Source organism: Leucoraja erinacea, unplaced genomic scaffold (genome assembly GCF_028641065.1).
Source record: "Leucoraja erinacea ecotype New England unplaced genomic scaffold, Leri_hhj_1 Leri_90S, whole genome shotgun sequence".
NCBI classification, from domain to species: domain Eukaryota; kingdom Metazoa; phylum Chordata; class Chondrichthyes; order Rajiformes; family Rajidae; genus Leucoraja; species Leucoraja erinaceus.
In genome coordinates, this window is record NW_026576850.1 from 163130 (window position 1) to 177957 (window position 14828).

The window sequence follows — 14828 nt, forward strand, 5'->3', positions numbered from 1 at the left end:
TAGTAGTAGTAGGCCCCCCTCGGTCATGCCTGACCATGGGTGAAGCATCCTAGTTGTTGGCTGCTTGCTCCAAACTTCGGCTAAAGCATTAACACTATCCTACACCCACTAGGAACATTTTTTAAAAACATTTACCAAGCCAATCAACCTACAAACCTGCACGTCTTTTGGAGTAATAAATTGGATAGGTATATGGATGGGAAAGGAATGGAGGGTTATGTTCTGAGCACAGGTAGATGGGACTAGGGGAGAATACGTGTTCGGCACGGACTAGAAGGGCCGAGATGGCCTGTTTCCGTGCTGTAATTGTTATATGGTTATATGGTTAGAGGGTTATATGGAGTTTGGGAGAAACCGAAGATCTTGGAGAAAACCCAAGCAGGTCATGGGGAGAACGTACAAACTCCTTACAGACAGCGCCCGTACTCAGGATCAAACCCGGGTCTCCAGAGCTGCATTCTCTGTAAGGCAGCAATTCTACCGCTGCGCCACCGTGACCAACTAATCAAGAGTCTATCTATCTATCTCTGCATTAAAAATATCCATGGACTTGTCCTCCACAGCCTTCTGTGGCAGAATCCCAGATTCACCACCCTCCGACTGAAGACATTTCTGCTCATCTCTTTCCGAAAAAAACGCCCTTGAATTCTGAGGCTATGACCTCTAGCCCTAGACTCTCCCACTAGTGGAAACATCCCCTCCACATCCAATGATGTTATCCAAATGGGGGCAGGTAGAAACTAGGTTAGATGGGGTATCATGGACAAATTGGGCTGAATAGACTGTCTCCATCTCTATTTCTTTAGTTTGAGTTTGAGTTTCGAGTTTAGTTTATTGTCACGCATACTGAGGTACAGTGAAAAGCTTATGTTGCGTGCGATCCAGTCAGCAGAAAGACAACACTTGGTTACTATCGAGCCATGACTACAATGCACATATACATGATGAAGGGAATAATGTGAATAGCATTTAGTGCAAGATAAAATACAATCATAGATAGTCCAAGTGTGTAGGAAGGAACTGCAGATGCTGGTTTAAACCGAAGATAGACACAAAAAGCTGGAGTAACTCAGCGGGACAGGCAGCATCTCTGGAGAGAAGGAATGGGTGACATTTCCGGTTGAGACCCTTCTTCAGACTGGTTGGGGGTGAGGGAAACGAGAGATATAGACAGTGATGTGGAGAAATATAGAACAATGAATGAAAGATATTCAAAAAAGTGATGATGATAAAGGAGAGGCCATTATCAGCTGTTTGTTGGGTGAAAATGAGACTCGGGTGGGGGAGGGATAGAGAATGTGGGAATGCTGAGCTACCTGAATTAAAAAAATCAATATTCATTCCACAGGGCTGTGGATAGTCCAAGGATCTCCAATGAGGTAGATAGTAGCTCAGGACTGCTCTCCAGTTGGCTTGGCAGTCGCTCCGCCCAACATCTCCACATAGTCTCCCAGTGTCTCAGCACTTCAACTCCCCCTCCCATTCCAAATCCGACCTTTCTGTCCTGGGTTTCCTCCATGGCCAGAGTGAATCCCACTGCTAATTGGAGGAGCAGCATCTCATATTTCGCTTGGGTAGTTTACACCCCAGCGGTACGAACATTGACTTCTCCAATTTCAGGTAGTCCCTGCTTTCTCCCTCCTTCCCCTCCCCTTCCCAGCTCTCCCACAGCCCACTGTCTCCACCTCTTCCTTTCTTCTTCCCCCCCAACCCACACCCCCACATCAGTCTGAGAAGGGTCTCGGCCCGAAACGTCACCTATTCCTTTACCCCATAGATGCTGCCTCACCCGCTGAGTTTCTCCAAAATTTTTGTCTACCTTCCAGTTGGTGGGAGGATGGTTCAGTTGCCTGATAACATTCGGGAAGAAACTGTCCCTTGAATCTGGAGGTGTGCTCTTTTCACACTTCTATACCTTTGCCTCTATGACTGTATGATCTGTGTGTGGTTTTGAAAACCACGGGCAGGACAAAACAGAATGATTTCAAAGGATAGGCACCAGGCTCCAAATCCGGTGGGAGTTTCTGGAACTGGGCGCGAGCGGACTGTGGAATTTATCAGATGTCTGTGAACAGGCTGTTTGACTTGGCGTTGGATCTGGAACTCAAAAGAACCATTGTTCCCCTGCCCCTCCACCAAGGCCCCTCATGTCTACCTCATGCTTTGAATTTGCGCTGGCCAAGATTTAAAGCAATGCTTGAGCCAGCAGTGGCTGTCGTGATAGGAACTGTCTGATCTTTCAGGAAGGTCAGCGCCTTGATTAGAGTATTAAAACATAGAAACATAGAAACATAGAAAAATAGGTGCAGGTGTAGGTCAGTAAAGTTTAAAAAAATCAAACGACTGAATTAAAAACGACTATTGACATCACGATGGCTCGGCTAGCCGTGATCAGTTTCACTTACGTTAGGGAACAGCTCGAGTTGGAGGACACGCCTCCCGTGGGGGCTACGGGTAGAGAACGGGTGCTTTGGGGGAACAGACCCAACCGGTCTGGTCTAGTGTCTTTTAAATGTTGTTAGTGTATCGTCAAGAGTCAAGAGTATTTTATTGTCATATGTCCCAGACAGAACAGCTGGAGAAGCTTGTGTGGTCCTTAGATCCTGAGAGCGATGCCGTCTGGAGCTAGGCTCCTGGTAGGGCCACCCATGGCGGTAAGGTCGAGGGGGGAGGTCTCTGACAAAGAGCCAATCCAACCAAGACCTCAACGGTGGAACAGGCGGAGGACGATGGCTGACCTTAGTGGAGCGTCACAACGGCTGGGAAGGCGGATGAAGGCTGCAGCAGAAAAGGGTCTCCGGTCGTCTTGGACTCCATGCCACTGGATCCCGACCCAGATCTGTCAAGGACCGTGGGGTGGCTGTCTGTGCACCAGTCTTCAACTCAAGCCACGTTAAACAACAGGCGTCCTCCACATAGGGAATAGCACCCTGGAGACACCCATGGTCAGCGATGACCAGAGGGGGCCTAAGAAGAAGTGTAGGGTAGTGTAAGTGTGCGAGGATCGCTGGTCGGTACGGACTCAGTGGGCCGAAGGGCCTGTTTCCGCGCTGTATCTCTAAACTAAACTATCCATTCCCCTCACGATTTTATACACCTCTATAAGATCACCCCTCATCCCCCGGAGCTCCAAGGAATAAAGTCCTAGCCTGCCCAACCTTTCCCTATAGCTCAGATCTTTGGTTCCTGGCAACATCCTGGTAGACTTTCACTTCCTGCTTTCCAGCTTAATGACATTCTTCCTGGAGCAGGGAGACCAAAACTGAACACAATATTCCAAATGTGGCCTCACCAACATCTTCTTCAGTTTATAGATAGAGTTTAATGGAAACGAGCCCTTCGGCCCATCGAGTCCATGCTGACCAGCAACCTCCGTACACTAACGCTGTCCTTACACTCACAGTGAGGACAATTTGCAATCTTTACCAAAACCAATTAACCTACAAACCCAGTACGTCTTTGGAGTGTGGGAGGAAACCGGAACTCCCGGAGAAAATCCACGCGGGTCATGGGGAGAATGTACAGACAGCGCCTGTAGTCGGGATCGAACCCAGGTCTGTGGCGCTGGGAGGCGGCAACTCTACCGCTGTGCCATCGCGCTGTCCGTAACTATACAATGGTCAATCGGCAATAATGGACACCATCCCCACCCCAGCGTGGTCCATTATTGGGAAGGTCTACTGTACCGCAGTCCCGTGAATCAATCTACCAAAGATCCACACCATCCTGGCCGCACACTCATCTCTCCAATGCCATCGGGAACAAGGTACAGGAGCCTGAAAACTGTAACATCCAGGTTCAGGAATAACTTCTTCCCCACAGCCAACAGGCTATTAAACACAACATCAAATAAGCTCTGAACAACAATCACAGTCTATTATTATAATTGCACTATATCTGTTTAAGTAAGTAAGTAAGTTTAGTGGCCAAGTATTCACATACAAGGAATTTGCCTTGGTGCTCCACCCACAAGTAACAACATGACATGCAGTGACAGTTACAAATGACTCAGAAAACACTAAACATTAATAATAATAATAAAACGTTAATGATAAAACACCATTGATCAAGCATGTGAACCAACAAAATACCAGAGTAAAAGGAGGCTACAGATTTTTGGCTGGTGAGTAGAGCAACTACTCGTGGATAAAAACTGTTGTTATGTCTGGCTGTGGCAGTTTTGACAGTCCGGAGTTGCCTTCCAGAGGGAAGTGATTCAAAGAGTTTGTGGCCAGGGTGAGAGGGGTCAGAGATGATCTTGCCCGCTCGCTTCCTGGTCCTTGCAGTGTACAGTTCATCAATGGAGGGAAGGTTGTCCGGTGGGCAGCACGACTCACGTTGCAGCGGCCTCTGCAGTCCGTCTGGCTTTTTGTTATTTTTTGTCCCGTTTTAATGTAGATTTTATTTATGTTTTGATGGGGTGTGTGTGTGTGTGTGTGTGTGTGTGTGGTGTGTGTGTGTGTGTGTGTGTGTGTGTGTGTGTGTGTGTGTGTGTGTGTGTGTGTGTGTGTGTGTGTGTGTGTGTGTGTGTGTGTGTGTGTGTGTGTGTGTGTGTGCGTGCGTGTGGTGTGTGTGTGGGGGGGGGGTGGAAACTTTTAAAATCTTTCCCCTGCACGGAGAACCTGACCTTTTCCCTGTCGGGTCTCCGTTGTCGTTGGGGCTGCAACGTGGAGCGGCCTCCAGCAGGAGCGACCTGGGGCTCCAGTCACGGAGCTGCGGACCTACTCACCATCGCTGGAGCTGGCCGAGTTCGGAGCGGGTGGAGCGGTGGTGGCGAGCTGCTGCGACCCGACCCCGGGGATTCGGAGGCTCCGGCCGCGGGTCCAGTGGACGGTGACACCGGGAGCCCGCGGGTCCATGCTGGGAGACCGCTTTTTGGGGCTTCCGCAACGGCGACTTCTCCCGCCCGAGTCGCGGGGTCGAAGAGTACCTGGAGCGGGGCCTTACATCATCGCCCGGCGCGGCTTCAACGGCTGCGGGACTTTGCTAGCGCCCGCCGGGGGCTCCAACAACAAGACCCGGAGCGCGGCCTTGCATCACCCGGCGCGGCGTTAATGGCCGCGGGACAATTGCCATCGCCCACCGGGGGCTTTGACTTTGACTCTGACATCGGGAGGGGAGAGCGAAGTGCAGGGGAGAGAGAAGTTTTTTTGCCTTCCATCACAGCGAGGAGGAGATGCGCTGTGATGGATGTCTGTGTAAATTGTGTTGTGTCTTGGGTCTTTTTTTCTTGTGTGTATGACTGCAGAAACAACATTTCATTTGAGCCTCTATGAGGTTCAAGTGACAAATAAATTGTATTGTATTGTACTGATCGGACGATTCGCTGCAGCCTCCAGGTGTCGTGCTGGGTGGCTGAGCCAAACCAGACCATGATGCCTCCAAAACAAGCCGCTTCAAAAACACTTTCATTCCCACTGCAATTAACATTTTAAACTCTGTACGGTGAGGAATAAGAATAAGCATGGCCCTTATGTATTATGTAATGTGTCTGTCTGTATGTATATCTATGATATATGTTTAATGTTGATGCAATGTTGGAACCTGTACCGAGCTGTACTGATAACAAATTCCACCAGCCTGGCTATGTGGTCATTAATATACAATACAATACAATACAATACAATGGAGAAGGTGAGAACAGACTCTACGATGGCCGTGTAGAATTGGACCATCATTGCCTGTGGCAGATTGTGCTTCCTCAGCTGCCGCAGGAAGTACATCCTCTGTTGTGCCTTTTTGACTGTGGAGTTGATGGTGGCCCCCCACTTAAGGTCCCAGGAACTTCAAAGACTCCACAGATGTGACTGTGGTGTTGTTGATGGTGACTGGGGTGAGGGGAGGGGGAGCTCTCCTAAAGTCTGCAATCAGTACATATGATGTAACTATATGGTCTATAGACACACAGAACTTTTATCTTCTGTTCTATACTATGTTTACATATTCTGTTGTGCTGCAGCAAGCAAGAATTTAATTGTCCTATCTGGGACACATGACAATAAAACGCTCTTGACTCTTGACATCATGACTTGACCCAGGAAACAGAATGCCAGCGTCCAGTTCCGGTTCAAAGGTCAGGGTTTATCTAATTGCCGCTTGTGTTCCTCAGTTTAACATTGTACATTTTAACATTGTGCTGAAATGGACTCCAGTCTCTGCCAAACTATCTGTGCCAAGCGTGTATCTGCCAAGGACACGTTGGCTTGAAGTTGGACACTGTGTCCCAGGGCTCTGAACGTCCCAAATATAGCGTTTGGATCATTGCCTGAGGTGGGATAGAACATAGAACATAGAACATAGAACATAGAACAGTCCAGCACAGGAACAGGCCCTTCGCACCGCAATGTCTGTGCTGAACATAAACCTGTCAAATTCCAAGTCCAAGTCAAGTCAAAAGATCACCTTGAATGGCGGTGCTGGCTCGAAGGGCCGAATGGCCTACTCCTGCACCTACTGCCTGTTCTCTATTGCCATACCCCCTCCAATCCCTGCATATCCATATGCCTACTTAAAAGTCTCTTAGGTGCCACTGTAATGAAAGGCATAGAATAATGAAAGGCATAGATAGAATGGATGTGGAGAGGATGTTTCCACTGGTGGGAGAGTCTAGGACCAGAGGTCACAGCCTCAGAATAAAAGGGTGCTCTTTTAGAAAGGAGGTGAGGAGGAACTTCTTTAGTCAGAGGGCAGTTAATCTGTTGGAACTCATTGCCACAGAGTGCTGTGCAGGCCAAGTCAGTGGACATTTTTAAGACAGAGATGGACAAATTCTTGATTAGAACGGGTGTCAAGTGTTATGGGGAGAAGGCAGGAAAACGGGATTAGGAGGCAGAGATCAGCCATGATTGAATGGCGGAGTGGACTTGATGGGCTGAATGGCCTAATTCTACTCCTATAACTTGTGAACGTGTGAACTATCCGACCTGCCTCCACCACCTCCACTGGTGCCCCCCACCCACTGTAAGAAACACCCTCCGCTCATTTCCTGATTTACACCAAAGATAGACACAAAATGCTGGAGTAACTCAGTAGAACAGGCAGCATCTCTGGATGAAGGAGTGGGTGATGTTTTGGGTCAAGACCATTCTTCAGACTGATGTCAGGGGAGTGGGCAGTACAGGGATAAAATGTAGTCGAAGAACTGGGTAAGGGGGGAGAGGATGGAGAGAGAGAGGGAAGGCAAGGGTTACTTGATGTTAGAGAAGTCAATGTTCATACCACTGGGGTGTAAGCTTCCCAAGCGAAATATGAGGTGCTGTTCCTCCAATTTATGCTAGGCCTCACTCTGACAATGGAGGAGGCCCAGGACAGAAAGGTCAATGTGGGAATCTGAGGGGGAGTTGAAGTGCTGAGCAACCGGGAGATCAGGTAGGTCTAGGCGAACTGAGTGGAGGTGTTCAGCGAAACGATCGCCGAGCCTGCGCTTGGTCTCGCCGATATACACCTGGAACAGCGGATATTCTGTCCCTTTAAACACCTGCAATGATGTAGTCATTTAATTTCCCAAGACAGCATTACAATGCTGGAAAATTCCAGGAATTCTGCGTAATAATTTGTAATTTGGGATTTTCACCAACTTCAGCAAAGTCCCTGGGTAAACAAGGTTCCATTGAATTATAAGCTGGAAAAATAGTGACTATATGTGAGAGCTCTGTGCTTGGCCTTCTGTTTAGTGCTGTTTAGTTTAGTTTAAAGATACAACGCAGAAACAGGCCCTTCGGCCCACCGAGTCCGCGCCGACCAGCGATCCCCGCACATGAACACTCCCCTACACACGCTAGGGACAATTTGTACATTTATCCCAAGCCAATTAACCTCCCATTATCCTGCACGTCTTTTGAGTGTGGGAGGTCACGGTGAGAACGTACAAACTCCGCACAGACAGCACCCGTGGTCAGGATCGAACCCGGGTCTCTGGCGCTGTGAGGCAGTAACTCTACCACTGTGCCACCATTCTGTGTTGTTCGATTGTCCACAGAGCTATGACAGTTGCAGACTGTATATTGAAGAATTGATGCTTCACGACTGAGTTTTATCCTAAAGATAGACACAGATGCTGGAGTAGCTCAGCGGGTCAGGCAGTGTCTCTGGAGTAAAGGAATAGGTGACGTTTCGGGTCCAGTCCCTTGGAACTTTATAGGTTACGCGTGTGGTTGCGTGACGGGGAGGCTGGGGCATCACATACACATTATCCACCCCACACACACAGGGGGGGGGAGGGTGAGAGGGGGGGTGGAGGGGGGGGAGGGGAGATAGGGGGAGTGGGGATATGGGGATCGGGGAGAGGGGGAGGGGCGAGAGGGGGGGGGTAGGGGGGAGGGGGAGGGGGGGGAGAGCGGGAGGGGGTAGGGGGGGATCGGGGAGAGGGGGAGGGCGGAGAGGGGGTAGGGGGGAGGGGGAGGGGGGAGAGGCGGGAGAGGGGAGGGGGGAGCGGGGAGGGGGGGAGAGAGGGGGAGGGGGGTAGGGGGGGGTAGGGGGGAGGGGGAGGGGGGGAGCGGGAGGGGGGGTAGAGGGGAGGGGGGAGGCATGGAAACGGGCCCTTCAGCCCGCCGAGGCCACGTGGAACAACGTGAATCACCCTATCACTCCAGTTCCAAGTTTTCCCACTTCCTGAGCCACTCCCTGCACGTAAGAGGTCATGTTACAGAGACCAGTTAACCTACAAGCCCGCACGTCCTAGGGATGTGAGTGGAAACTGGAGCACCCAGTTTGTACGGAGTTTGTAAATTCTCCCTGTGACCGAGTGGGTTTTCTCCGGGTGTTCCGGCTTCCTCCCTCACTCCAAAGACGTACAGGTTTGTAGACTGAGTAGAAAAAACTGTAAGTTCGACCTAATGCGTAGGATAGTGTTAGCAAGTGGATGATCGGTGGTTGGCGGGGGCTTGGTGGGCAGAAGGGCCTGTTTCCTGCACTGTACCTCTAGAGTCTAAAAGTCTAAATTTTAAGTCACCCATGGAAACCGACGCAAAGAACGTGCAAACTCCACAAAGACAGTACCCAACATCAGGATCGAACCCGGGTCTCTGGCGTTGTTAAGTTTCAATGAGGTTTTGCCCCTCATCCTTCACTGGAGTTTAGAAGGATGAGGGGAGAACCTCAATGAAACTTACGGAATAGTGAAAGGCCTGGATAGAGTGGATGTGGAGAGGCTATTTCCACTAGTGGGAGAGTCCAGGATCAGAGGGCACAGCCTCAGAATAAAATGACGTATTTTTAGAAAAGTGATGAGCAGGAATTTGGAGTCATAGTCATAGAGTGATAGAGTGTGGAAACAGGCCCTTCGGCCCAACTTGCCCACACTGGCCAACATGTCCCAGCTATACTAGTCCCATCTATCAAATCAAATCAAATCAAATTCATTTATAAACGGAGTTTGTTCGCTCCCCCCGTGACCTGCCTGGGTTTTCTCCGAGATCTTCAGTTTCCTCCCACACTCCAAAGACGTGCAGGATTGTTGGTTAATTGGCTTGTTGTTTGTGTAAAATTGCGTATGGGATAGTGCTCTTCTTCTTGCGTATGGCGTGTACAGCCTAAAGTTGGAGGACAGCTTGTTCTATTTGATCTTATTTGATTGTGCACGCCAGGTTGATTGCATTTGTCGAAACAGGGCGGGCCACGTGAAGGTTGCAATCTCCCACCCCTGGGATAGTCTTAATGTGCGGGGGGAATCGCTGGTCCGCGAGCACTCGGTGAGCCGAAGGGCCTGTTTCAGTGCTGTATCTCTAAAAACTAAAGCTACGATGTTGTAGCCCATTCCTTCTCTCCAGAGATGCTGCCTGTTCCGCTGAGTTGCACCAGCTTTTTGTGTCTATATTTCGTTCGTGTGTGTGGGGGGGGGGGGGGGGGGGGGGGGGGGGGGGTGGGGGGGTGGACGGATGTTCATTAAGTAGCTCCAGGAAAGGAGTGCATTAGATGCTGAGTGGAGAAATGCTCTGTACATTCCTGATGCTGGCTGGGAGCATTGTTGTCCCATCGTATGTTGAAGAATAGCTCGGAACCAGCCAGTTAATAAATCATACTTTTTATTTTGTCCTGTGGCAAGTAAAAAGGCTTTGGACAATGCCATTTAAAATGTGGGTTAGCGGGGAAATAATGTGCCTGGCTGACCTCCTGCAGAGACAGTACTCAACATGGCGGACTGCAGGGGTGATGCGCCGTTGTGTATGGCTGCTCCGCCGGCAGTCCGTCCTTTCACCCTTTTTTATTTTTGTTTTTAGTCCTGTCAGAACATAATGTTTCTTGGAGGTCTTCTTTTATGTGGTGGGTGGGGGGAGGGGAAGGGGGAAACTATTTTAACCCCAGTCCTACCTGGTCGGAGATGCGGTTTTCTTCCGAACCGCATCTTCGTCCTCTCTGTGCGGCCTACCATCGAGCTGGAGCAGCGCTGGAGCGGCGTTTCCTGCCGGGACTACAGCTTCGCCGGCGGTGCAGATGCTGGGACACCAACACGGAGCGGGCGATGCCTTACCGGGTCGCCTTGCGGTAAGCTCCGGGGCACTGGGAACGCCGACTGCAACATCGTTGAGCTGCGGCTACAGAGCGTTCAACCCCGGGCGGGCGGCACTGGATTTACAGCACCGCGGAGCCTGGGATCCGAGATCGCCAGAGTCGGAGGTTCGGCCGGCGCGGCCTGTGAACTTTGGTCGTTGCAGTCTTCGGGGGGGAAGCGGCCGCTTCAGTCCTGGCCGCTGAAGAATGTTCACCCGACGCCGATGATCCAGCTTCGCGGCAGAGGGCCTGAAAACATCGAGTTGGCTGAGGAGGCCACATATAGACCCCGACCTCGGGTGGACTATGAGGAGGAGAACTGGATATTTTCAGTGCCTTCCCTCACAGTGAATTCTGCTGTGGGGGGACGTTTCATGTTGATTTCTATAGTGTACTGTTCTGTGTCTTTTTTCTTTTTTCTTTTTCTTTTTTTATTTTGTATGAATTTGTGACATTGAATCTGTTCAATTAATTTGATCAATCTCTGTAAAGCACTTTGGTTCAAAGTGATTTTGTTTAAAAGTGCTATATAAATAAATATTATTATTATTATTATTATAGACTTTGATGACTTGCCGAGTTATATCATGCACAAAACGGCTGTAGGATTGAGAGGGGGAGGAGAGTAAAGAGCCTGTCCCACTTACACGACCTTTACAGGCGACTGCCTTCACCCGTCATAGGTCGCCGGAGTTTTCAACACGTTGAAAATTCAGCGGTGACCAGAAAGACGCTACGACTCTTTGGAGACCTCTCATGACCATATAGGCGACCCCTGGTGACAGGCATGTCGCACGTGACCACTCACCGCCATAGGAGACCTCTCATGACCTCTCACGGGTCGCGGCAGTCGCCTGTGAAGGTCACGTAAGTGGGACAGGCCCTTAAGGAGAAGTAAAAAAGTGGTCCATGTCCATACTGCTGGGTTGTAAGCTACGCAAGTGAAATATGAAACGCTGCACCTTCTTTCCTTTACTCTTCTCCACCAACCCCCCCACCCCCCGATGCGGGAGCTTGATCGCCCCGACGTGGAGGGCAGGACCGCCGGCTACGGGAGCCAAGATCGCCCGTCAACGGAAGGCTCGAGGCCCCCGACCGCGGGAGAACAAAGAAGGGAAGAGATTGAACTTTTTTCGCTTTCCATCACAGTGAGGAATGTGGACGAGTCACTGTGGTGGATGTTTGTGAGAAAATGTGTTTTGTGTGTTTTGCTTTTTATTGGTACGGCAAATGAAATTCCTCGTATGTTGCGAAACATACTTGGCTAATAAAGTATGATTCCGATTGTGATGATGCTGGAATCTTGACTCTAGCAGTTTGAAGAAGGGTTCTAATCTGAACATCGCCGACCGCGCAATTACTCCTGTACTTTGAGTTTTACTCACGGATGTAAGTCAGTTCAAGTTTAGTTTACTGTCATGTGTACCGAGGTACAGTGAAAAACTGCCATCCAGTCAGCGGAAGGACAATACATGGTTACAATCGAGCCGTTTACAGCGTCTGTAGGAGTAGAGATTTAAGAGTGTGGAGCGATTGTAACATGTGATTGTGGATCTGATTCTGTGGCTGGTGCACAGATAGTCGCCTGGGATGGTCGCCATCTTGGAATCAGCAATTGATCGCTGTTTTGCCAGCTTCCTGCCTGGTCCTGGGAGCAGGGAGAGGAGGCTGGGCTGAAGGGCCTGTTTCCACGCCATCTCTCTAAACTAAAACAAACTAAAGTACACATCAAAGACAATAGACAATAGGTGTAGGAGTAGGCCATTCGGCCCTTCGAGCCAGCACCGCCATTCAATGTGATCATGGCTGATCATCCCAATCAGTTCCTGCCTTCTCGCCATATCCTCGGACTCCGCTATCTTTAAGTGCCCTATCTAGCTCTCTCTTGAAAGTATCCAGAGAACCTGCCTCCACCGCCCTCTGAGGCAGGAAATTCCACAGACTCACCACTCTCTGTGCGAAGAAGTGTTTCCTCGTCTCCGTTCTAAATGCTTACTCATTATTCTTAAACTGTGGCCCCTGGTTTTGGACTCCCCCCAACATCGAGAACATGTTTCCTGCCTCTAGCATGTCCAAACCCTTAATAATCTTATATGTTTTAATAAGATACCCTCTCATCCTTCTAAACTCCAGCGTGCACAAGCCTAGCCGCTCCATTCTCTCAGCATATGACAGTTCCGCCATCCCAGGAAGATAGACACAAAGTGCTGGAGTAACTCAGCGGGCCAGGCAGCATCTCCGGAGAAAAGGGGGATGGTGACGTTTTGGGTCGAGACCCTACTTCAGACAAGTATGTAGCTGTTTTCTTAGTGTGAAACAAGTCCGTAGCTGTTTTCCAGAAGCTTGGAACATTTTGCACAATTTTGTGGGTATGGTGAACTGGGCCAAGTTCCATTACAGGAAAACCACAGGTTCCAAGTAGCCTACAATTTAATGCTCACAACAAGGTCTTCAGTACATTGCTTGATCTCCCAATAGCTTATGTTTTAAACTCACTGAAGTGGGGCACATGGAACACTTTTGATATTTGCTGGCACTGCGTCTGGCACCTGACTCATTTCGGAGATAGACGCAGAAAGCTGGAGGCAATGACCAACAAAAGCGGCTCAGGGCCGAGACCCTTCCTCAGACTGAGAGTCAAGGGAGGGAGAGACACAGAGCTGTGGAAGGGTAAGGTGTGAAAACGAGGCATCAAAGGGGACAAGGCTCACGGAAGATGTTGAATAGACCATTATTGGTTCAGGAGAAGGTGACAACAAGGCATAACGAGATACAATTTAATCAATTTAATTAAGACAGCCAGACTGGTGAGAGAACTAGAAATGGGGGAGGGATGAAAGCAAGGGTTACTTGAAGTCAGAGAAGTTAATTTTCTGAAGAACACAAAATGTCACCCATTCCTTCTCTCCAGAGATGCTGCCTGTCCCGCTGAGTTACTCCAGCATTTTGTGTTTATCTTCGGTTTAAACCAGCACCTGCAGTTCCTTCCTGCACTAACTTATTTCAAATCTTTTCACTCAGATATCTTCCATTTTTGAGCAGATGCCAAACTGTTTCCAGAAGTTTGTTTAATAATGTCAACAATCCATTCTTCTATCTTTTTAACATTTTAGATCTAATGTGACTTCTTTTCCTGTTGTGACTGTGTTGAACATGAATTCTTGGACTAAGATCTTTTACAAGGAGATCTTTCCACTTTACTTTTAGACTCTAGAGATACAGGGCGGAAACAGGCCCTTCGGCCCACCGAGTCCGTGCTGACCAGCAATCACCCCGTACACTGGCACCACCCGATACACACTGGGGGATCATTTACAATTTTACCGAAGCCATTTAACGAACAAACCCGCAAGTCTTTGGAGTGTGGGAGGAAACCGGAGCACCCGGAGGAAACCCATGTGTTCGCAGGAAGAAAGTACAAACTTCGTACAGACAGCACCCATAGTCAGGATCGAACCCGGGTCTCTGGTGCTGTGAGGCAGCAACTCTATCACTGCGCCACCGTGCCTCTTCCTAAAAAGCTTTTCGAGAAAACGGCACAAGGAAATGAACTGGGAAAACAGGAGGTAAAACATGGCGTCGAAACAAGGAACAGCAGGTGCCGATTTACACAAAAGGATACAGAAGATAAAAAGCAGGGATGGAATGCTGAGGCTTTGCAAGGCGCTGGAGAACTGTGGGGAGCTTTGGGCCCCATATCTGAGGAAGGATGTGCTAGCTCAGAAGAAGGTCCAGAGGAGGTTTACGAGAATCATTCCAGGAATAAGTGGGTTAACATATGATGAGCATTTGACGGCACTGGGCCTGTACTCGCTGGGGTTTAGAAGGATGGTTGGTCACATCAATGAAACTGACCGAATAGTGAAAGGCCTGGATAGTGGATGTGGAGAGGATGTTCCCACTGGTGGGAGAGTCTAAGACCAGAGGTTCGGGTTCGATCTGGCCTCAGGTGCTGTCTGCGCGGTGTTTGCTCGTTCTCCCCGTGACCGCGTGGGTTTCCCTCTTGCTTCCTCCCGCACAAGTCCATAACTCGCAGGAGCAGAATCAGGCCATTCGACCCATCGAGTCCACTCCGCCATTCGGTTTTGGCCGGATGGCTGTCCTCCAGGCTGCCCAGTGCCACCAAACACTCATCATACATTCGCCCGCTCATTCCCGGGATCATTCTCGGAAACCTCCTCTGGACCCTCTCCAGAGCCGGCATACCCTTCCTCAGATGTGGGCCCAGATTTGCCTCTATCCACTCAACCCCATTCTCCTGCCTTCTCCGGCTGATGGGACAGTCAGCGCGGACTCGGTGGGCAGAAGGGCCTGTTTCCACGCTGCATCTCTAAAAAAAA